This window comes from Mustela putorius, unplaced genomic scaffold, assembly GCF_011764305.1.
Source record: "Mustela putorius furo isolate JIRA1106 unplaced genomic scaffold, ASM1176430v1.1 tig00000596_pilon_pilon_pilon, whole genome shotgun sequence".
NCBI lineage: Eukaryota > Metazoa > Chordata > Mammalia > Carnivora > Mustelidae > Mustela > Mustela putorius.
In genome coordinates, this window is record NW_025421428.1 from 12,121,390 (window position 1) to 12,145,626 (window position 24,237).

The following is a 24,237-nucleotide window of genomic DNA, read 5'->3' on the forward strand; positions in this document are numbered from 1 at the left end:
TCTGGGGCCAGTGAACTCCCCAGAACCTAGCAGCCCTCCTGTCCCCAGAGGGCAGACCTGCCAGGGGAGCAGAGTGCTTGTTGACTTGACTTTATCCCCTTTGTGGTCATTAATATATCCTTTAATTATATCCTTAATATAGCTTCTGTCTTTCCAGAGCACTCAAGACTCAAGCTTTTCATCTTCTCTTCTCTCTTTTCGGGTAATTAAAAAAAAGATACCCCCCCCCTTCTTCCAGAGTCTACAGCCTAAAAGTCACTCATTTCTCCTTTCAACAAACCAACCGATATTTACATAGCACCTACTGTGTGCGGGCACTGTGCTCTGCTAGAGCTCTAACCCTATTAGTTAGGCTGAAGGGGATGGATCTTCCTCCCAGGTCTTGCTTTGTGGCCTTGGGCAAGTTACTTAACCTCTCAGAATCTCCATTTCTCACCCAAGAACTGGAAAAATAACATCTGCCCCAGGGCTGGATTAAATGAGACAAACCACTCCAAACCAAGGCACACAAGAGTTTGGCCTGTGGCTGTTGTTTAAAGTGTAGGTGAACAGGTGTCACAGACAGGGGCGGAAGATTTGGATTCCAGGTCCCAGCTACATTTCGGTTTTCGCTTTTGCAAATCATTTGTTTTTCTAATTGCCAATTTTTCGGAAAATCGAAAGCGAGAATTCTCGGTGGCTCTCCAGACTTCCGACTGCAGGCGTAACCAAGAGCGCGGAGTGCATTCTCCCAGACCTTTTGTTTTGCATTCACACAAATACACAAACGCCGAAGATGATTGGTTTCTTATTTTTCATTTTACAAAAACGGATACAGTATCTATATTGTGCAACAACGTTGCTTTCGAGTTAACAATGTATTGTTTCTGTTTCCTCTCGGTGTATACATCACATAACAAAATCTGGGCTCACTGTCTGTCAGGAAGCGCTGCAGTTCTGAAAGGGGAGGGGGCGGGGATCCGGGCTCGCGCCCCCTCCCTTCTCAACCCTCCTTCCGTCTGGGCCTCATCGCCCCAGGCTCCCTCTAGCCCAGCCCCCCTCCTTCCGGACCACTCATTCCGGACCCCCCTAAACCCCCCCACCCCCGTTTCGCCCCAACCCCCTCTCCTGGGCCGCCTCCTTTTTCCCTTTCCAGGGATCCCCTTCCCCTTCTCTTCCTGGGCCCCTTCTCCGGGCCCCAGTCCCAAGTTCCACCAGCTTCCCAGACCCCCTTCTCCCGGCTCCCTCCCCTAGTCTCCCCAGCCCCAGTTCGGCCTTTACCCTTCCCCCTCAGGCCTCTTCCCCTCCCCGGTACGCCAGTCCCCCTCCTCCCGTACCTTTTCCCTTGCATCTCCCTGGGACCTCAGCCCCCTTTCTCCAGTGCCTCTCCCCACCCTCTCCTCTCCCCTGGACCCCATCCCCCACTTCTCCCGTGCCCGGCCCCGCCCCTCCCGGGATCCCAGCCCCTCCTTCTCCCGTGCCCCTCCCCCCACGTCTCCCCAGGACCCCAGCCCCCACTTCTCCCGTGCCTCCCCCCCCACCCACGCCCTGTCCGGCCCCGCCCCTCCCGGGCCGGGACCCCCCCGCACCCCCCACCGCTCCTTCTCCCGTGCCCTTCCCCCCAGCCTCCCCGGGATCCCTCTCCTCCCCCCCGTCCGCCCGCTGCCCGGCCCCTCCCGGGGCCCCCAGCCCCCCCCTCAGGCCGGGCGGCGCGGCAGGGGGCGCTGCGCGGGCCGAGGCGCGGCTGCGGGCGGCGGCGGGAGGCGGAGGCCGGAGGAGGCGGGGGCGGCGGCAGGCGGGGGGCGGGGAGCCGAGCGCGAGAGGGAGGCGAGCGGCGAGACACAGGCTCCGAGGCTCCAGCGAGCGAGCGAGCGACGAGCGAGCCCGGGAGGGAGGGAGGGAGCGAGCGAGCGAGCGAGCAGCCGCGCCGCCGCCTCGCAATCCGCCGCCATCCCGCCGCCTCCGCGCCCGACCGCCGCCCGACCGCCATCGCCCGGCCCAGTCGCGCCCGCGGAACCAGACCAGGTGGGCCGGGGCGGCGCGGGGCGGCGCGGGGCGGCGCGGGGCGGGCCGGGGCCGGGGCGGCGGTCGGGCGCTAAGATGGAGGCGGCGCGGCGGCGCGGCCCGGCCGGGCTTTGTCTCGGCGGCGGCTGACTGACAGCGGCGCGCCCGGGCCCGGCCGCCCTCCGCGCGCGAGCGCCGCCGGGGGCCCGCCGGCCGGGGTGAGGGCCGGGGCCGCGGGGCCGGGCGGGGGGCCGGCCGGACGGGGGAGGCGGCGGCGGCGGCGGCGGCGGCGGGCTGGCCGGGCCCGGGCTCGCCATTGTTGTGCGGCGCCGCGCGGCCTGGGCGGGCGGCGGGGCCGGGGCTGCGGGGCTGCGGGAGCCGCCGCGCCCCGGGGGCCGCCTCCCGAGCGTCCAGGCCGGCGGTCCCGCGCGCCCCGCTGCTCTGGAAGGGGCCGGGGCGGCCTCCCCGCGCCCCCCGCCCCCTCTCCTCTCTCGGGCCGACCTGCCCGGGCACCACCCCGAGCGGGAATCCCGGGGTCGGGGCACCCCCCACGGCCGCAGGGCTGGAGGGAGGGGGCGGGGGGCGCGGCGGTGTCCCCCCCCCACCCCCCGCGGGCCCGCGGACTCGGCGTTCGGGGGGGCAGGGGGCTCGGAGCCGCCGCCGGCCGCGGTTTCCGTGCGCGAGCGGCAGGATTATTTTCGAAATACTTAATGCTCTGTTCCTGAGAATGTTTAATAATAAACAGGATGTCGCTGCTCGGGGCCTGCCAGATGGGGTTTTGTTGTTTTTGTTTTTGTTTTTTTTTCCTCCTTCCCTTCTTTTTTCGTTTTTGTCCCTTCTCCTAAGTCAGAAACAGCACTATTGAAATCGTGGGCCTCTGGAGTGAATTTGCCTATACAAAATTGGAAGGTGGCTTTCTCTTTTCTCCCTCGCTTTCTAAATATCGTGGGAGGTCCGAGCCCACCTTTAGGCAAGAAGAGGAGGTGTTTTTCCAGGGGATGGTTAGCTTGGAGGAAGCGGGGAGAACGGGGGCTGGGGAGGCTCTCAAGACTGTGTCATTTGCTAAATGGCTGCCAGGGAGAAACCTTCAGAAGCCTTTGGTTTCCACGATTGTTAAATTAGCCCTGAGATCTCCCCGCCACCTCCTTAAGATCGTGTGTGCATTTTATGTGGCTTTATACATTTTCTAGTTTGGTTTTGGGAACCATCCGTTAGAAGTCCTAGCGTGGTTTCCATCTGCAGCCTTCTGGCCCTGTGTACGGTGCTGTGTGGTGTGAGGGACTGGGAGGCCCAGGCTTTGGGGTGCCAATCCTGCTTCTGCCAGAGAAATCTAGGGTCCAGAGAACCTTCGCTGGCATAAATAGTGCATTCTCCGCCTTGTAGGGTTAGGGTGAGGGTGAAAGCGCTAGAAGAGCCTGGCACACAGTTGGTGGTAAATAGTTGTTTCTCCTGCTGCTGTTTCTGTACCTGCCATCACCCCCCTGGGATGGAATCCAGCCGCTTCGTTGCCACCCATAGGGCTGACCCGATCCAGCCGTGGATGCCACAGGTGCTGGGGCTAAGACACTCAGCCCATGGAACATCTCTCTCTGGGCCCTTGTGCATTCAGTGCTGGGCCTCTGTGGAGAGACAAGTGCCCTTTGGAGCCCCACAGGAACTGGCTTGTGTGGTAATGTTACCGTCCTTGGGTCTAGGGGTGCCTGTCCCTTCTAAAGGCAGGTCTGCAGCTTGGCTGAAGGCAGTTCTAGAACAGTAGGAGATACTGAGAACAACAAGCAGAGGCTGGGGACTCCTGCCTTTTGAGGATGACTGCTTTCCTTTGGGAATGGCAAATAATCACCTGGGGAGCCTGTGCTTGTTCGGGCAGGTGTCTCTTGGAGCCTGGATTCTGCTCCTTATTGGGTTACCTTATGCAAGTCCCTGAGCCGCAACTCCTCCATCTGTCTGTAAAATGGGAATAATTAATGCCTTGACTTGGGTATTTGTTGGGGCTCTTGTGAGCCTCACTTTCTGTTTGTGGTAAACTGCTTCTGTCCATAGGAGGGTGATGAAGATGTATGTTGTTTTTGTTGGTTGCCGAGTTTTCTGGTCCTTGCTCCAGTCCTGATCTTTTTCTCCCGTTCCTCTGGCTGATGGCCCTGTGACTTCCCCACCCTCAAATTCTATCCCTCGGTGATTTTTCTTTTTAAGATGTTATTTATTTATTTGACAGACATTTCACAAATAGGCAGAGAGGTGGGGGTGAGGGGGGTGGGGGTGGTGGGAAGCAGGCTCCCCGCTGAGCAGAGAGCCCAATGTGGGGCTCCATCCCAGGACCCTGGGATCATGACCTGAAGGCAGAGGCTTTAACCCCCTGAGCCTTCCAGGTGCCCCCCTAGCTGATATTTTTCTATTACGACTACTACTTAATGCCTGGAAGCACTAGACTGGCCTAGAACAGCTAGGCCGCTCACGACATTTATTGGTGAGCATAGCAGGGACTGAGGCTAACAGGGGAAATTGACCCCAGTCTTGGTGACAGGTGAGGGCTGGGACCCAGGCCAAACCTGTAGCTTGTTTGTAAATGTCCCTGGAGATCGTCTCTTGGGCTGAGTGATTCTGTAGTCTGTTGGGCATTTGTTTTGGTGCATTTTGACATTCCCACAACCATCTTGGTTTTGTTGTGTTTTCTTAAAACCTCCTTGGAACCTCCTCCAGGCCCACTGGCTGTGGAACTGAGACATCTTAGCGGGGCCATATCACCCTGTCAGTGTTCCCAGCTTCCTGCCTCTTGGCCCTTTTTTTCTATCTGATTTCATTCTGGCCAGGTCTGGCTCTGGACTGTTTTTTAGCTGGTTTGTTAGGGAAGGAGATGAATACCCTGCCCTCCCCAGCAATCTTTTGGTTTACCTGTGAATTTTCAGTTTTCGAAGGCTGCATGGAGGGGCTTTATTTCAGCTCGCGGGGGGGTTGGGGAGGTTTGGGGTCGGTGGGAAGAGGCTGTTGCTTACAGTGGCCTGGGTCCTCTCCAGTCTCCTTGGAGCCCAGATGGGTAAAGAGCCTGGGGAAGGGAGAGCCAGAAAACCCCGGGAGAGTGGAATTTCAGGAATGGCAAGTCAGAACTAGTTCCAGCACGGTCTGCTTGCCTGGCCTGGCCTGGCCTGGCTGAGGGATTTTTGTTAGGCCTGTTCACCATCCCCCACCCACTTTTAAATTTCAGTTCTCTTTTTTTGCAAAGGATTATTTTATTGTACTTTAAAGCTTTTTTTTTTTTTTTTTTTTTTTTTTTTTTTAAGCTTGCACAAAGTACTGACTCATGTTGCTAATGGCTGTATGCTGGTTATATGTCTCATTATTCTACCATTTAAGATTGATCATTTCTATGTTGGTTTCTGTTTCAAACCAGAAGAGGCCAGGTGGGCTAGTGTGGTGTATTTCTAAATTTGATAATGAGGCTTCTTTACCGTCAGGCATTTGTATCTTGTTGTGGTTTGGCAGATATCAGATAGGATCTGTCTACATGGATTTTAAAGCAGTATCTTCCCCTTGAAATATAAAATTTCCAGCAGAGATCTGTTGGGTTTTATGCTCTGAATTTCATATCTTGGTCAGGCCTAACTAGACTGTCTGCTTTTCAAGTCATGACTCAATTTCTTTCTTAAGAAAGTCGCATTTTTTCTGGGTCTTGTATAACCTTAAGAACCTTTGGTCTGTCATTTGGACAAAGAAAGGGATCGCCTGTGGTGCTCAGGGGAGAGAGAGAGAGACAGAGGAGAAAGACGGTGAGATTTCTGATGAAATAAAATTGGTTATGACAAGCTTTTAGGTTTTAAAGGTGCCATTTGGACCAGGCCTCCTCACCTGGGAGCTCCAAACCCCCAGCTCCGCTGTCGGTGGTACAGGTCATTGTTTTTCTCTGTGGCAGGCCTGCGGGGAACCTCTGCATCGGAGGGAGGCTGCCTGTGTGACTCGAGCCGTGAGTCTTGGTTGAGCCTTGTTGTTCCCTATACTTGTTGATGTCAACCGTGGCTGGGTTGTGCCCAAAAGATGCCGCCAGCGACCTGGGCTGCCTGCAGAGGGAGGGGCGGGGGTGGGGGGCAGAATGCGGTCGATCTGGATCTTAACTTGCTGGGGGTCTTTGACGGTCTCCCTGAGAGTGCTTCCTTCCGCTCCCACCTCTGCAGCTGGTTTTGTAGCTGTGCTCTGTATCCTTTCCTCCTCCTCCCAGAGAACCATTGGTCTTTTCCTCTTGGTGGTGTTGCAAAAGCAGTGATTTGTTGATTTTTGAAGTCCTTGTCCTGCAGCAGGTGCCCCTGGAGCATGTGGTCTTTGCCGGGCACTGCGCAAAGGCCTGTTACAAATGTTTTTCCCTATTCGTAAAAGTAACATTTTTACTGGGAAGGAAATTAGTGAAAAGAATAAAGATAAAAATACAAATACAAATCACCTGTGACCTCACCATCCAGAGAGAACCGCCGTAAAGGCCGGTGTATTTCCTTTGAGTGTGTGTTTGTTTTCTCAAAATCAATAAACTACTGTATATGCCACTCACAGTTTATAGTTCTTAACATTATAGGGTATTTTCCTAATACTGTTATTTTTAAGTAAGCTCTCCGCCCGACATGGGACTTGAACTCATGACCTCCGAGATCAAGGGTCGCATGCTCTACCCCCTGAGCCAGCCGGGAGCCCCAAAAATATATTTTAACAGTTGTATAATTGCTTTATATGGATATGCCATGATTTATTGAATCCTCTTTTGTTAGACATTTGAACTGTTGTTACTCACTTCTTGTAAACAGATTTTTAGGGCGCATCCTGACACGTACATCTTGGGGTGCATTGCTGATTATTTCCTGTGAGGGGCATTTGCAGAATAGGGAGGATGCAGGCTCCTTCTTCAGTCCTTTTTGGCACACAGTGGGTTTTCGCCTTCATCCCTTGTCACTTTTTTTTTTCCTTTTTTAAGATTTTATTTATTTATTTGAGAGAGAGGCAGTGAGAGAGAGCATGAGTGAGGAGAAGGTCAGAGGGAGAAGCAGACTCTCCGCGGAGCTGGGAGCCCGATGCGGGACTCGATCCCGGGAATCATGACCCGAGCCGAAAGCAGTTGTCCAACCAACTGAGCCACCCAGGCGTCCCGGCCCTTGTCACTTTTGACTCCAGCCTTGTCTCCAGGGTGGATTCTTTCCTGGGCCTCTAAGTTCTGAGTATCTCGGTCCAGGCTGTCTCAGTCCTAGCTAAGCCCCATGCTGAGTGAACCCTGAAGTCTTACTCCATTTACCGGGATGAGTCTGAACAAGTGTCTTGACTTAAATGTTTGCTGTTCTGGGGACACAGAGATGTGAGTGCCACACTTGGGTTCCTTGGGAGCTCATGGTCCAGTGGAGAGAAGGCAGCACCTCCTTAAAGAGGCCTTTGGGAGCGTCTCAGTGTGACTTTGTCATCATGCTCCCATGATTCTTTCCTCGCCTCTGTTGCTTTTCTTTGTAGTTCTTTTCACAGCTTTTATTTATTTGAGAGAGAGGTAGAGAGTGAGTGGGAAGGAGAGGAAGAGAGAATCTGAAGTAGACTCTGCCTGCGCCAAGCCCGTCATGGGGCTCGATCTCACAACCCCAAGATCATGACCTGAGCTGAAAGCAAGAGTCGGATGTTCAACCAGCTGAGCCACCTAAGTGCTGCTTTTCACAATTTTAAATACCCTTGTTTAAGACAATATTTTGTAGTAGAGTATACATAGGTTTATCATTTTTTTCCCAAAGGTTTATTTATTTATTTGTCAGAGAGGGAGCACGTACATGCACAAGCAGGGGGAGCAGGGGCAGAGGGAGAAGCAGGCTCCTCACTGAGGCGGGAGCCTGACACGGGCTCGATCCCAGAACCCTGGGATCAGGACCTGAGCTGAAGGCAGACGGCTAATGGACTGAGCCACCCGGGCCTCTCTAAGGTTAATCTTAAAAATTTTAACTGTTTTTTAAGAGTACCAATTCAGTGCCCTCACGTGCATTCCCAGTGTGGTGCAACCGCCGCCCGTCTCCAGAACTTTATCACCTTCCCAAACTGAACCTGTACCCTTTGAACACGGATCCCTCATTCCCTTTCCCTCAGCTCCTGGCAACCACCATCTCCTTTCTCTCTCTCTCTCTCTCAGTGGAATCCTACAGCGTTTGCCCTCTTGTGTTTGGCTTTTTTCACATGCTGTTTTCAAAGTTCATCCGTGCTGTAGTAGGTGTTAGGACTCCATTCCTTTTCACGACTGAATAATACTCCACATCCCATTTCATATATCACCATGTGTTTATCCGGTCATCTGTCAGTAGAGGACAACTGTTGCTTTTTTTTTTTTTTTTAAGCTTTTGTTTATCTAGTTGACAGAGAGAGATCACAAGTAAGCAGAGAGGCAGGCAGAGAGAGAGAGGGAAGCAGGCTCCCTGCTGAGCAGAGAGCCCGATGCGGGGCTTGATCCCAGGACCCTGGGATCATGACCTGAGCCAAAGGCAGAGGTTTAACCAACTGAGCCACCCGGGCGCCCCTAGATGACAAATTATAAATGCCCTCTTGCCCTTGATTATTGACTGACATTTTCCCCGGTGGAGTGAGAGAGGGAGTGTGGGCCACGGCTTCCTGGGGCTCGCTGTTCTCGGTGTCTGGCAGGGAGGGTGCCCGCGTGCAGAAGGGGCGGCGGAGCTGTGAGGAGGCTCTCATGGAAGTGTGCGGAGGAGTCAGGGCCACTCAGCCTGGGTAGGCGAGGGAAGGTCCTGGAACATGTAACAGACTTGAAGTCAGCGCCTGGCTGGCTCAGTCAGTGGAGCATGTGACTCTTGATCTCAGGGTTGTGAGTTTGAGCCCCACGTTGGGTGTAAAGATGCTTAAAAAACAAAAGCTTACAAAGAGAAAGAAAGAAGTAACCGTTGAAAACAGTATGCCAAGCCATGGAGTATTAAAAGTGTGTTTCTAAGTTGAAATCAGAATTGTGTGGGCTGCAGTAGAAAGCCTGTGGGTCAGCTTGCTTTCCGGAGCGCTGGAGCCCTTTGGATGGGAACCTGTTGTGTGAGTACTCCGCCGTGGCTGGTCACCAGCCTGGGGGAGGGCAGGTAGGACTCGGGCCCTGGGAAGCGGGAGGTGACTCTCCCACTGACCTTGCAGATCACCTTGGAGATGGCATCCTTGTGTAGAATGATGGCATGCATTTCTGCAGGACCAGCTGCGGAAAGAAGGTCATCCCAGCCGCGCTCCGGGGCTCCTTTGTGTCTCCTGGAGCTTGTTTCGGCCGGCAGGTGGTGTTTACACACAGTGCAGAGCTTCAAGAACTGCTCTGTCCTGGGCCGCACGGAAACGCACGCCTGTCTGGGAGGAGGGCCTGTCCCTGCCGCCTGGCTGACCTGCCGTGAGGGTGAATGGGCTGAGTGTTCACAAGTTGCTGGGGACAGTGGAGACCTTGTCCTCGAGCAGAAAGTGGGATTTTCTTCTGATATAAAATTAATTGCAAAAGTGTACATACTCATTAAAAACAAGAAAAAAACAAGTGTATGGAGAAAAAAATGAAAGCTCTTTCCTCCAGCTTCCCAGGCAGTAAGTACTGTTTATAGTTGGGCGTGTTTAAACTCCCAGACTCTAGATGCGCGTGTAAATGCGGCCCTTTGTAGGTAGGCTTCTAGAACACAGATGGGATCATACTGCTTTTCTTGTACCACAACATGCATTTTTAAACGTGTCAAGAGAATTTTTTCGGATTAATATATACAGATCTATCACACTTTCAGTGTTTTTTAAAAATAATATTTATTAAGTTTAAAAAATCTACAAGTGTATGAAGAAAAGAACCCCAAAATAACTTATAATTCCATGGCCCAGATGTTTCCAGTTTACTTTTTAAAAAAGGTAGAGGGGGCGCCTGGGTGGCTCAGTTGTTAAGCGTCTGCCTTCAGCTCAGGTCATGATCCAGCATCCTGGGATTGAGCCCCGCATTGGGCTCTGACGGGCTCCCTGCTCAGCAGAGAGCCTGCTTCTCCCTCTCCAGCTCCCTTCTGCATGTGTTCCCTCTCTTCACTGCCTCTCTCCGTCAAATAAATAAATAGAATCTTTTTTTTTTTAAGTTAGGTAGGGGCTCCTGGGTGGCTCAGTGGGTTAAGGCCTCTGCCTTCGGCTCTGGTCATGATCCCAGGGTCCTGAGATCGAGTCCTGCATCAGGCTCTCTGCTCGGCAGGGAGCCTGCTCCCTCCCCCACCGCCTGCCTCTCTGCCTACTTGTGATCTCTCTATTAAATAAATAAGTAAATAAAAAAAAATCTTAAAAAAAGGTAGTTAGAAAATATAAGCTGTATTAAAAGGTATAAGAGCTCTTTTTCAGTCTCTGCAAAGAAAACGCTATGAGAAGTTTCTTGTCATTCCTTCCAGAAAAGAAAAATGGCGCACATTATCCCCCACACACATTTATATTCTTAAAGCAGGCTTCCCTTTGCAAGTAATAAAATAACGTGTGCTCCGCGATGGTCTCTCCGACGGATTACGTCATCTGGTTAGCAATTGCAGAGAGTACTTTGTGCATATACTTGATTTAACCTCTTTCCTATTGATGGACATCTGGGCTATTTCTAATTTTTGGATGTTACACAATTTTGGTAAAATCCTGTCAGATTTTTCTTGAGGAACATATAATTTGTGTATAATAGCGTGTGAGGGTTTCTGCGGCGTGGACTGGACTTGGATGGCATTTTGGTAAGAGTTCTGCTGAATAACTTCAGAAAACTGCGTCCGTTTGTAAACAATAGTATATGAGAGTGAGTGTTTCTGGACCGTGGACTTCACTGAATGAGTGGCCTTTATGCATCATTTTGGATGAGCTTATTTCCCAGATCAAAGGCACTTAGTGTTTCAGGCTTGCCACAGTCCGGGTAGGATCCTGGATTTTGTTTGGGGAGCGACATTTACCGTGGTCTGGAGGCTTGGAGAGTTGGCCATGGCAGGAGGTGCTTTCCCTGGGGGAGCGCCAGGAGGGGTTGCGAGGAGAGGCACAGGGTAGCCTGTTCGCACAGATGTTTTCTTCCAGCCTTTACACACCGGAGCCTAGCCTCTCTGGAGGTTTCTGAGGCTCCCATTTTGCAGCCCTTGGTGGTTTTTTGCTGTTAATATTTCTCGCTGTGTGGGACTAACTTGGAGGCCAACCCTCTGTTGCATTTCCTGATCACTGCTGTCGTGCACGTCTGCTCAGCCACTCAGCCTGCTCTACCCCTTGGCCTCTCGGCCTGGTCTTTCCCCATCTGGTTATTCCAGGAAATCATGCTTCCTGGGTGAAGTGACCGCAGAGATGAAACCCCTGGAGATGCCCGGATGATATTTCGTCAGGCCAGGTGGGGAAGGATTTGTGCTTTGGTGAGAGAAAGTGCCCAGTGGGGGTGCAGTTTGGGATGGTGCCTCTGGCCCTGGAAGGTGTTGTCCCTAGCTTGACCTGAGAGAAGTCACCGGCAGAGGGGGCGTGCCTGGCTCCCCCCTGCTCCTTTCCTGAGGGGGGTACCCCTTGGCTTTGAGGTCCACTGCCTTCTTCCTGGTTGAACCCAGGTTCAACCGCTTGCAAGCTGGGTGATTCAAGGTGGTTTCATCTTTCAGAGTCCCTGTTCTCCTTGTCTGCAAAATACGGCAGTAACGCCTTCCTTCTGGATGGGGCGAAGCCTTCAGCAGGTCGCTCGCCAAAGTGTTTCTAAGGTACCTGGCACTAGGCAAGCAGGCTCGCAGTAAACAGTAGCTATTAATGGTTCCTGGATGCAACACCAGCCGAGGCCTAGGGGTTTGGGGTAGGCTGCCGTATACACTTGGGGCTCATTTGTTGACTAGATGTTAGTGTTTCTAATAGTGTGCTGGGCCCTGTGCTACATGCAGAAAACTGAGACCCAAATCAAAGGGCCCCTGCCATCACCTCCAGGAGCTCAGACCCCTTGACCAGGGGTCTCCCCGAGGGGCAGGTGCATCAGAGCACTCTGCGGTCCTTCTCTCTGTCCCAGGTAAATACCACCTTGCTGGGGTGTTGGGTTACTTGCTGCCGCCCTGTGCCGAGTCCCTGCTATTCCTGGAGAATTTGGGGTAAATACCTTGAGGAGTAAAGATGAGTGTGTTCAGGTAGTTGATGGGTGCGGGGCAGGCTCTGCAGCGTGCCAGCTATGACCCTGGCTCCCCCCGACTGGGCATCGGGCAGACGGGAGTGTTCGTTTCTGTCCCTCATATCTGCTTGCAGTAGGGGCTTCAACAAGTGGGGTACAGCCTTTGAGCCTCTGTTTCCTGCCAGATGGGATGAAACCTGTCTTAGAGTGTTTGCTGTGACTGTGGCCCCTGCTCAGCTCAGAAACAAGGCAGAACGTTGATTCTGTGTTGCTCAGTTTACCCAGACCTTAAAAACAATGTGTCGGTAACCATACAGGCTTGTTAAAAAAACCCAAACATTCGAGAAGTGCACAAAGTAGAAAATGAGTCATTTCATCCTGTCTGCTATCCCTTTTTCAGATCAAGAGATGACTGCTGTCTTGAGAACAGTTTTGTTTTCCACTAATGGGAATGCTTTAACTCTGCATATGAATTTTAAGTGACCGCTGGAAAACAGGAGACAGGAATTTTATAGGCACATTTTTTTTTTTTCCTGAGAGAGAGGGGCGGGGAGAGGGGGGTGGGGTGAGGAGCAGCAGAGGGAGAGCGAGAAGAATCTTAAGCAGGTTCCGCTCAGCGCAGAGCCAGACACAGGGCTTGCTCAGGCAGGGCTCGATCACGATCCCGAGATCATGACCTGAGCCGAAATCCAGAGTCGATGAAGTCGGGCACTTAACTGACTGGACCACCCAGGTGCTCTTATCATTATATCTTAATGTCAATAAAGACAAATAAAAGACATTTTACTTTACATATGGTTCCCCAGCATTGTCACTGGGTCCTTTCTTGTTCTCTTAAGGAATAAAAAAGGCCGTCACCTTGTTCTTTGCCACTCTGGATGAGTCAGGACACTGCGGGGTTGCTGTTGGTGGCTACAAAGAGCATAACAGGCGCATGCAGCCCCGCCCGAGGTCTTCTGGTCATATAGGGTTTGGTGGCGTCCTGGTAGTGGGGGGCAGAGTAGGCCGTGCACTCTGGGACGGGAACCTGTCTAGGGTAGGGAGTGGCACAGTGTGGTGTGTGAGGACTGGTGGGGGAGACGATGGGGTGGCGAGGGGGCGGCAGGATTGTGAGAAGAGAGTTCTAGCAGTGCTGGTCACATTGCTGTAAGACTCCTTACGAATAACAAGAGAATTACCTTGGTGTGTTTCCACCTGTGCTCCAGGCACAGGCGCGCTGGTGAAAGCCCCTGGGAACACTGGTCCCTTATTTTCGGGTTCTTCCTTTTAGTTACTTCACACATTGGTGGCCCAGTGACGGTAATCTTCCTGGGCTCCTGTAGCATTGGAGGCTCCCGGAATGAATAGCATGTGGGTTCCGGGGTCTGGTCCTTGGGCTCGTTGGAGATCGTTTAAACCAACTCGGTCCTTTTAGCCTCCCCGCCTTCAGCGCGTGTGGGTGAGTTAATTTACTTTCATCAGAGAAAAGGTGGATTTCTGGGGCCTGCGCTGTTGCTGAGCCGTCTCTGTGAGCAGACACCCCAGGGCCTGGAGCTCGGTATATGTGACAGGAGGGGCTTGACGGCAGAGGACAGAGTGACCTCAGCCCGTTCCTCCTTCACCTGTGGCCTCCACACCGGGACTTTAGGACTGCTCCTTCTGCAGTGGTGAGGACGGTCCTCTATGCAGTGGTGGTGGTGGTGGTGGCAGCGGCAGCGACCCCGCAGGCCTGGGGCACCTGCGGGGCTGCTTCCTCCCTCTGATTAAAGGGCGCCTTTCCCTCCAGGTGCAATGCCTTGTTGCTCGGGAGTCTCCTTTGGGGCTTGTCAGGAAGTCCCTGTGGCCTCTTTTCTGCCTCCTCCCGGTGGCGCTCTAGGCGTGCCATGGTCAGAGGAGGGCTGGAAGATGGGGCCCTTGTTTTGTGGTGAGTGGCTGTTGGAGGGCGTTTGCCTTCCGTCCTTCACCTGGGTGGGGGGTCTGGGGTCTCCTTTCAGCCTTTCAGTTCCTTGGTCCCAAACGAGAAATATGCTTCGTAGAAATGTCAGACAGTCCACAGATACTGGCCCAGGTGTGTCTACGAACCCGTACTGGGAATTGGCTTGTAGCATTGTTTGTCGTAGTATACAATTGGAAATAACGTTTCCTTTCTTTTCCTTTTAAGATTTTGTTTATTTATTTAAAGGTGGGGGACGCAAGCAGGGGGAGGGGTAGACAGAGCCCGACAAGCAGCCTCCCCGCTGAGCTCGGCCGCCTGATGCAGGGCTCAGTCCCAGGACCCTGAGATCATGACCTGAATCCAAGTCACGGGCTTAACGGACTGAGCCCCCCAGGTGCCCACAGTTGGCAGTAATTCCTACATCTCTCCGTAGGGCAGTGGGTAAATGTGGCACAGTTACACAGGGAAATACTAAATGTAGGCCTTCAAAAGGATGAGGAGGATTGGTATATTATTTTCTTAGATGACCAGGGTGTGCTCAGAGAAGAAGGTGAGCTGCTGCACACGGGGGAACTTCCCCGTCGGTAGAGCATAATTGACCGAGAGCTGCTGCTGGGTTCGTGTGAGCTGAGGGCCGAGGCTATGAAGGGTGTCCCCCAGGGCTAGTGGGAATTAGCTTTTGAGCTGGAGGGGCTCTTCTTGCATCCTTTAGCATTATTTGCATTGATGAGGCTGAATGTGTGTTTGTGACATCTAATGGTTGCAGAGAACCGGTCACAAAGGTCACCCGTGTGGATGTGAATGACATACATGCTTGTGGAGAGCGGTCCCCGGACCGGGCAGTCGGTGCATTTTTGGCTCTTCTGTGGCAGGTGCTTCTCCCAGGCTCTGTGTTTTGCTCAGCCTCCTCCCGAGTGCCCTGGCTGCTGGTGTTGGGGCCCTGGTGGCTCAGACGACTCTAGCCGAGTCAGTCACGTGTGTCTGCTCATCTGTCGGTGGCCCTCGGAAACTGCTTTGTTGATCTGGTTAGAAAGAACAATCCAATACAAATACCATCTCCAGTTTCTGTTCTCTGCTAAATCAGACTGTACCAGAAAGAACATAGATTTTAGTGGCATTTGCCGAGAGCTGCTCACTTGCTGATTCACCGCTCTCTGGAGGTGGAAAAAGGGAGGAGGAATCCAGTACAGGTGTGTGTGTGTGTGTGTGTGTGTGTGTGTGAGATATGTTTTTTTTATTTGCCAGGTCCCTGGTAAGTTGTGACCCTGGGAGAGAGAGGCCTGTGTGTGGCACATCTCTCCAACTGTCCCATCTCCAGCTGTAAATTGAAATTGTCTTTTCTTGTTGTTGTTAAATTAACCGCATTTTCAAAAGAGGAGTTAGGCCAGGAACTCTTACCAGACTGCAGTGGATTTCTAGTCAAGAGTCCTCTGCAGGCTTCGGCCCACGCCCGTGAGCTAGGTATGTAGGGACTGACCCCCTGGCCCATGAAGAAAGGAGCCATAACAGTTTAAGTTGGTCAGGAGTGATGACAAGGGTCACTGAAACTGTCCGGCAGGTACTGTGGCTTGGAACTTCAAGACAGACCCCTGTGGATGAGGAGCTTGGTACTGCCACACCTTCTGGGGCTCTGGGACCTCTGTTGGAGTCCCTCCCCGATACAGTGCCTGCCCAGATCCCACTCCAGCACACCCTTAATCCGCACCCTCCCCACGGCACCGGGAGTACTGGCAGAGCCTGGGAGTACTGTGGGCATCGTATCCTGGTGGCCCCATGATCATTCTCGGGGGCCCACTGAGTGCCTGTGTTTTGGAGCCGACTTGGATGTCAGGCTGACCTGGGTTTGAGCTCAGGTGTTCCAGTGTCCTGACTTGTCGGTAGTGACCGTGGGCCAATCTTGCAACCTCTCAGACTTAGTGTCTTGTCTGTAAAATGAGGTGCACATACCGTTTTCTTTTTATTTGACAGAGCACAAGTAGGGAGAGCAGCAGGGAGAGGGAGAAGCAGGTCATTGCAGAGCAGGGCGCCCAACTTGGGCCTTGATCCCAGGACTGTGGGATCGTGACCTGAGCCAAAGGCAAACGGAGCCACCCAGGCGTCCCCACATACCTTTTTCTTGGTGGTTTATCTGTTTTATTTCTTGGTTCAAAGAACTATTTTTTTTTTAAAGATTTTATTTATTTATTTGACGGACAGAGATCACAAGTAGGCAGAGAGGCAGACAGAGAGAGAGGAAGGGAAGCAGACTCCCTGCCGAGCGGAGAGCTGGATGTGGGGCTCAATCTCAGGACCCTGAGATCATGACCTGAGCCGAAGGCAGAGGTGGCCCTCAAATAACTATTTTTAATTCCATTTTATTCATTAAATTACTTTTGGCTTGCTCCTCATTGATTGTCTCTGCATCCCTCAGCATTAAGTCATGTCTTTTCTTCTTTAGGGAGAGTGGGGGCGGGGGCAGAGAGAGAGAGAGAATCCCAAGCAGGCTCCCCTGTCAGTGGGGAGTTCTACACCGGGCTTAATCCCACAACCCTGAGATCAGGACCTGAGCCGAAACCAAGGTCAGATGCTTAACCCACTGAGCCATCCAGGCGCCTCCATCATGTCTTTTTTCCAACTTCTAGAATTGGATGCTTAATTTTATTCTTTTCTGTTAGAAATTTAAGGTTTTTAGATTACTAAATGTCTTCTGAGTACAAATTTGTCTATTTTAAAAGTTTTGAAGTTTAGTGTTCTTTTCTCCATCTGTGCTTTTCTAGGTATTCTGCAGCGATGATTTTGAATTTCCCTTTTTTTTTTTTTTTAAGATTTTATTTATTTATTTGACAGAGAGAGATCACAAGTAGACGGAGAGGCAGGCAGAGAGAGAGAGAGAGAGGGAAGCAGGCTCCCCGCTGAGCAGAGAGCCCGATGTGGGACTCGATCCCAGGACCCCGAGACCATGACCTGAGCCGAAGGCAGCGGCCCAACCCACTGAGCCACCCAGGCGCCCCATCCCTTTTTTTTTTTTTTTTTAAGATTTTATTTATTTATTTGACAGAGAGAGATCACAAGTAGGCAGAGAGGCAGGCAGAGAGAGAGGAGGAAGCAGGCTCCCCGCTGAGCAGAGAGCCCGATGCGGGACTCGATCCCAGGACCCTGAGATCATGATCTGAGCCGAAGGCAGCGGCTTAACCCACTGAGCCACCCAGGCGCCCCTTGAATTTCCTTTTGATTCAAAAAAATTTTTAAGAGTTTTAAGGTTTCCAACCGATGGGATTATTTTGTACTTCTGCTTTCATTATGTCTTCTTTTATTGCACTGTGGTCAGAGATTTTTTTGCTTTTCATATTTTGGGTTTTTCCTTGAAGTTTCATATGTAGTCACTTTTTCTAGGGTAAAGATTTTATTTTTAAGTTATCTCTACTCTAGTGCAGGGCTCGAACTCACAAGCCAGAGATCAAGAGTCACATGCTTTGCTGACTGAGCTGCTGGGAGCCCTTGGTCACCCTTTTTTTTTTTTTTTTTTTAAAAGATTATTTGTTTATTTGGCAGAGAGAGAGAGATCACAAGTTGGCAGAAAGGCAGGCAGAGAGAGAGAGGGGGGGGAAGCAGGCTCCCCACTGAACAGAGAGCCCGATGCGGGGCTCGATCCCAGGACCCTGAGATCATGACCTGACCTGAAGGCAGAGGTTCAACCCACTGAGCCACCCAGGCACCCCCCCCATGATCACTTTTTGAACATGTTTGCTGATCTGCCTTAATTAGATCATCTGTTATCTTCTCTATTTTGAGTTGGCTGGATCCACCAAGGTACAGAGATTTTTTTCCCAGTGTTTTCTTCTTACAGTTAACGTTTTTTTCATTTTGAGGTAACTTGGTGTGTAATAGGTTTGTGCCTGTTGGTGTTTTCGTTATGGACTGCCTGCATCTCTGCTCTGCTTCTTTCTTGTGTGTGCTGCTTTCATTCAACATTGTATCTGCGAGTTTCATCCATGTCCTTGTGTGTGAGTTTATTCATTCTCGTTGCTGTATAGTGTTCTGTTGTGTGGATGTAGTATTGACTGGTTCTACTGGTGATAGACTTTCAACTTGCGTAAGTTCCTGTCCTGAGCCATTCTGCATGCTGCTGCTGGTGACGTTTGTACACATCTCCCGGGATGCGTAGATGTTCTCATGCTGTTGGGTTCATACCTAGAATGGAAGGGTTGGGTTGCAGGGGCGGCATATGGTCAGCTTCAGCGGACAGCTGACAGTTTTCCAGTGACTGTACCAATCGGCACGCCCCCTGGCAGTGGGTGAGAGTTGTCCTTGCCCCACGTACTCCCCAGCACTGGTGAGTGTGACCTTGTAAAGATATTAGTTCTCCTGAGTTTAAACTCTGGCTTCCATGTAATTCCAGTCAAGATCCCAGCAGGCTTTGCTTTTGTTGTTTCATTTGGAAATTGACAAACTGATTCTGATCGGGAAGAGCCAAGAATAAGTCAGGCATTCTTGAGGAAGAACAGAGCTGCAAGACCTGTCGTGCGAGATGTGTGGGCTTCGAAGAAGCTGTGGCAGTGAGGGTAGCCCGTGTCGTCAGAGGGATGGACAATAGGCTGACAGAATGGAACAACGATTCTGAAAGAAACTTCACAGAAGTAGTGGGTTTATGCCACAGGTACCACATGATAAAGGGAGAAGGTGGCCTTTTCCAAAAAGGCACTGGGACCATGAGTCTTAATGCTTCAGATCATATCCAGAATCATGCTTATGTGGATTATAGAGCCAACTGAGGAAGATGAAACAGTAAATCTTCTAAAAGAAAACATAGAATATCTTTAGGATCTTGGATAAGACAAAGTCCTTAAGTGGGACACAGAAAGCACTACCAGAATAGGTAAATTGATACATTGAACAACATTGAAACTTCTGTCTTCTCCTTTTTAGAAACGCTCCAGTAAAAGGCAGCAAATGCTATTTTGTCATTGCCCAGCGACCTGTGATAATCTGTGAGTTTATCCCATGGAACCGTCTGTCCTGCTCTCATTGGGTTGGGTGCTGACCTGCCTGTTGTGCCGCGGCCATCTTGGGCTTCCTTCGGTTGTCATCTCTGGGGCTTTGTCCCTCTGTTGGATCATTTGTTTCGTGGGTAGTTGGAGTATCAGTAACCGTGGCTATCTTAAGCGGCCTTAAACAATGAGGACGTGATTGCCTTAGGTATGTGGAAGTCCACAGGGGGCAGGTTTCCAGTTGGTTGGTCCAGTCTGCCATGTTGTCATTAAGGACAAGGTATCTTAGTTGTTTGGGTAGGTCACCGAGGAGCCTTGTTGAGCAGAGGGGCCGTAGAGGGAGCGGGTTTCTCTTAGAGCGAGCCTGGTGTGCCCCCCCCCCCCCCCGGGTGTGGGGCAGCCCTCGCTGTTGCTGGGGAGGGAGGAGATCACTTCCTCCAGGAAGTAGGAAGGAACAATGAGCTGCTGTGACATTTGTCTCTGTGTTGGATCGCTCTCTCGCTTGTCAAAGTATATTCCTCTGCAACTTTCTGAGGTGTACGTTTTGAGCCCTTGTGTGAGTCTGAAAGTGTCGTTTTCTTTTTTTTTTTTATTTCTATTTTTTAAAAAGATTTTATTTATTTACTTGAGAGAGAGACAGTGAGAGAGAGCATGAACGAGGAGAAGGTCAGAGAGAGAAGCAGACTCCCCATGGAGCTGGGAGTCCGATGCGGGACTCGATCCTGGGACTCCAGGATCATGACCTGAGCTGAAGGCAGTCGTCCAGCCAACTGAGCCACCCAGGCGTCCCTGAAAGTGTCGTTTTCTATCCCCACACTTGACTTGGTCAGCTGAGTATTAGATGCTAGGTGGAAAATCATTTTCCAGGGAGGGGAATGATGTTGGTGAGAAGTACAGAAGTGCCTCGTTGTTGCTCTTAAGACTTCTTTGTCATTTTGGTTGTTCCTCCTGGGATTTTTTTTTCCTTGTGGGTGGGTGGGGCACTTTCATAAGCTTTGAGGTTCTTCTCTTAATCCCCGATGTACTTTGATCTTTTGGTATCTGTTATTCTGAGCATTACATGGGTACTTGCAATCTTGGGTACTCAACCTGGGGGTTTTTCATGTTTTTTCTTTCTTTTTCTTTTTTTAAGATTTTATTTATTTTTTTGACAGAGATCACAAGTAGGCAGAGAGGCAGGCGGGAGTGTGGGGGGAAGCAGGCTTCCTGCTGAGCAGAGAGCCTGATGCGGGGCTGGATCCCAGGACCCTGAGCCAAAGGCAGAGGCTTTAACCCACTGAGCCACCCAGGAGCCCCTCATGTTTTTTTCATTTGATGAATTCTTGCCTTTTTCTCCAGGAAATCCTGTTTCTACACTCCTAGTTAAGTTTGGACCCCTGGGTTCATCCTTTAATTTTGGGGTGGGAGAGGAAGACCAGCATTCATCTTCTTGCTACTTTTTCTGAGATTTCCTTAATTATATCTTTCATTTCTTCTGTTGAAATTAAAATTTTAAAAAATGTAGAATAGGGGGCGCCTGGATGGGTCAGTGGGTTAAGCCTCTGCCTTTGGTTCAGGCCATGATCTCAGGGTCCTGGGATCAGGCTCTCTGCTCAGTGGGGAGCCTGCTACCCTCCCCCGTCTGCCTCTCTGCCTACTTGTGATCTCTGTCAAATAAATAAGTAAAATCTTTTTTAAAAATGTAGAATAGTTTGGATTTACAGAAAAGTTTTAGTTTCTGTATGCCATACTGCCAATTTCTCCATGTTATAAAGTTCCGATGTTAGTATGATACTTTGTCCCAACTAGTTAACCAACACTGATACGTTGTTGTTCACTGAAGTCTTTACCTTATTCAGGTTTTGTTAGTTTTTTACCTTACCTTCTTTTTTCTGTTCCAAGAGCACACATTTAGTTGTCTTTACTCCTTGGTTTCCTCCAGACTGATACTTACTGGATTTTCCTTGTTTCTGATGACCTGGACAGTTTTGAGGAGTACTGGCCCCGTGTTTTCTAGCATGTCTCTCCGTTGAGATTTGTCTGATGATTAACGTAAGGTGGTGGGTTTGGGCTTATCATATGTGTAATACGTCTTAGGACTTTTTCTGATTGTCCCTTACGAAAAAAATTCTGTTTCTGTTGTAGGAGTGTAGTATCTTCTCTTAGTTTTCTGAGGATACTCATTTTATATTACTTCCTTTTTTTTTTTTTTTTTTTTTTTTTTTTTTTTTTAATCTTTGGTTCCTGGCATTGTCTGTTTCTTCCAGGTACCTTTTGTTTGTTGTGTATTGGTTTGTGCCGTTTCACTGAGGCCTTTTGGATGTCTGTGGTCTCAGGCACACACAGCTGACTGAGGCCTGAGTGGCTGGGTCAGTGGGGGCTCTTCCCTGTAGGGTGAGTTGGTGGGAGGGCCCCAGGTTTTTGTATCTGTTGGGTTTCAAGAGACCACTCCTTGCTCTTTGCCAGCGGCAGCCTTGAGTGTGTGCAGCCCGCAGTGGCCACTCTTGGCAGGTGCTAGACCCAGCGTCTGTCCCTCCTCCCTCTGGTGTGTTTATAGCAGTGGATCTGCTATGGCGGGAGCGGGGGTGGCGGGGGATGCTTTCCACGGGGCTCAGACCAACCCTTCCTGCTGCCTGGCCTCCCTCTGCCAGCCCAGCTTCCAGCCTCTACAGTGACGTCATTCCTGCGGGAAGGCTTTGGGTATACACACAGTGACTGCGGGGACTCTCGTGCCCTGCTTGGCCTGTCAGCAGTCCTCTAGAAGCTTTCCTTAAAATCATTTTTATTATTTTCTTAAACCAGTAGCGAATTGGTTAAGAATTTAGTTAGCAGTGATTGATGACTCTCATTGCCGAACTCTTTTGAACTAGGAAAGAAGGACAGGGGCGAGCAGGGGCGCAGGAGGCAGGCGGCCCCGTGTGCTGACGCGTGTGCTGGTGCAGGGAGACCCGCCAGTGTACCCGGAGCTGGTTCACCATCGTAATTGCTGTATGTTTTAAAGCTTCTATCGAGCATGTATTCCTTTTGTTCCTGAAGAACATGATGGATAAACAAATGAATGGGGCGAAGACACCACCCCCCCCACCCCCCCACCCCCCCACCCCGCTTGGAGCAGTGTTGTCACACCGGTGTGTGATGGCACCGGATCCTCAGGCCGCTGCCCTGAAGCTGGGGCAGTTTTGCCTCCTTTGAGATGTAGACTCGGTGGCTGTCTTTATCTCAGGAGGATTTCCTCAGTGTGAAAGTGTGTCTCTGCCTCTTGGAAATTTATTACAGGGCCCACCACCAGATCCTAGATAATTCTCGGGTTTCTCATGGTGGTTTTGGAGGCCTGCATTCTGCATTGGGGCCCTTCAGCTGTGATGCACCTGAGTGGGGACAGGTTCCTTGGTCACAGGAGCGGGTGGAAGCACAGGTGGGAACCAGAGGTGGGGAGGAGGAAGGCTTCACCACTTGCACAGTCATCGGAGGGAGAAGTGTGTGTGAGGCTGACGGAGGGGCTGGGCAGCCAAGACATGAGGTGTGTGGATTCAGGGTGACAGCTGCCCTTGGCCGAGAACCTTCTAAGAGCAAACAAGCACCGGGTCACACGTGTCGTGTTCCTTCTCTCATTTATTTCTGATGTCAGACCTGGGAGGTGGGTAACACTATGTTCATCCCTGTTTAATCCACGAGGAAACAGCCCGGAAGGCATAGCCAGTGTGGGGCGGAGGCGAGATGCAAACCCCGAGTTTTGGAGAGATGAGATTGGGGGCCGTTTGGGGCCAGTGTGTTGGGCTGGAGGTTTGGTCTTGTCCATGGCACGGTGAGATCCTGATAAGGGTGTGATGGCAGGGGCTTCTGATCTGGTTGGGCCCTGGTTGGGGTGTGGGGGGGTGCAAGGGCCAGTCCGGAAGAGCTGTGTGTGGCCCAGGGAGTCAAGGGTGGGGCTTACAGACCCAAGAGTGCAGAAGACTGGGCTGGGGAAGTGCTTTGGTCTCTGCAGCACATGCCTTATTTCTTATTTTTAATTTCTGTTGCTTCCTGAACATGGGGGCGGGGTGTCTTTTCTGGTGGTAGCTAACAAACATGGGAACCAGAAGCCCCATTTTATCCCAAAGTTGTTCCCTCACCTTTATTTTCAAGCAGCTTGCTCTTAGAGAGGTTTGTGCTCTGTGTCAGCAGACACCCCTCACGGCTCTGCAGAAACCTAGAGGCTGCGTGTCTGCTGGCGAAAGGACTGGATAGTGCCACAAAGAGCCCAGCTTTTCAGACAGGCTGCTCCTCCCAGCTGGGCTGGGCAGGGGGGCTCACAGCCAGAGGACACAGAAGTATGGGTCCCTGCTTTTCTGACTGCTGCCCTGTAAGGAGCCTCTGAAAGGGGGAGGTGTGCAGGATGTTTGGCCTGTGCTGTTGGTGGGGGAGGTGGGGGAGTTCCCCTGCCAAACCCAGCCAGGATTCCCCTCCGCCCACCGTCCTCCGTCCCCAGCTCCTGCTCTGTCCTGATGCGTACGTGAAGCTCTTTCACTTGAACTTGCCTTCCTGTAACACGGTATTTTCCTTTACGGGTCAGAAAACTGCAGCCCCGCATCCACCTGCCTCCTGTTTTTGTAAATAAAGTTTTATTGGAACACAGCTCGGCCTTTGGTTTGTGTTGCCTGATGGCTCCTGTGCTGCAGTGGCCGGCTGGGTCAGTTGAGTAGTTGACGTGGGGTAAAGCCAGATGCGCTGTCCTTTCACGGGAAACAGTCGTGTTCTGGGGATGGGGTCTCTGCTGACAACACGTCCTGGGCACACACATAATGGCCAGTGCGGGTCTGAGGATTTGAAGTAGGGGGTGCGGTGCCTCCCTTAAGTTAAGGTTCTCCTTTGCCAGACGATGGCATGTTGGCGAGGGGTGGGCTTACTTACTAAGGTCGGACCTGGATTTTGTGACGACTCTCACGTGTGGCTGAGCTGTAACGGGGATGCTGAGCAACGAGCACGGCCTTCCTGGCCCCTCTGGGGGTTTTCTCAGGTGTCTATCCAGTCTGCTGTCAGTTTTCCGTTCCTGTTGGGTCATGTTTTTTGATATGTTTTGTGTCTTTGGGATCTTTCCGTTCCGTCTGTGCAGAGACACAGGCGAAGGCCGCCTTCGCCTCTCCCCCACCCTCAGGTCGGGGGCTCCTGCTCTGGCCTCACTGCGGTGGCGCGCATGCTGGCCTCACAGTTCCAGCGGGTCCCGAGGATCTTCACCCTGTGACTGCGCGCGGGGAGAGCAGGGCCGGAGCTGGAGCACACAGTAGGCCCTTCTTCAGTGTTGGTGACGTCTCCAGGTCCTGAGGGTTGAAGTCTGGTAGTTT

At 51.6% G+C, this 24,237-nt stretch overlaps 1 protein-coding gene across 11 annotated transcripts in view; it reads left to right on the forward strand.

Moving 5' to 3' along the window:
- Window positions 1-1,799: 1,799 nt before the first annotated feature.
- The window catches only part of PRRC2B (proline rich coiled-coil 2B), an 87,980-nt gene continuing 65,542 nt past the window's right edge, over window positions 1,800-24,237 (forward strand). For 6 of the 11 annotated variants that reach the window (XM_045082612.1, XM_045082611.1, XM_045082617.1 and 3 more), the window contains exon 1: window positions 1,800-2,004. The gene's annotated coding sequence lies outside the window, so the exon portion shown is untranslated. The remainder of the gene's footprint in view (window positions 2,005-24,237) is intronic. The other 5 variants (XM_045082613.1, XM_045082618.1, XM_045082616.1 and 2 more) reach the window with 2 other exon arrangements.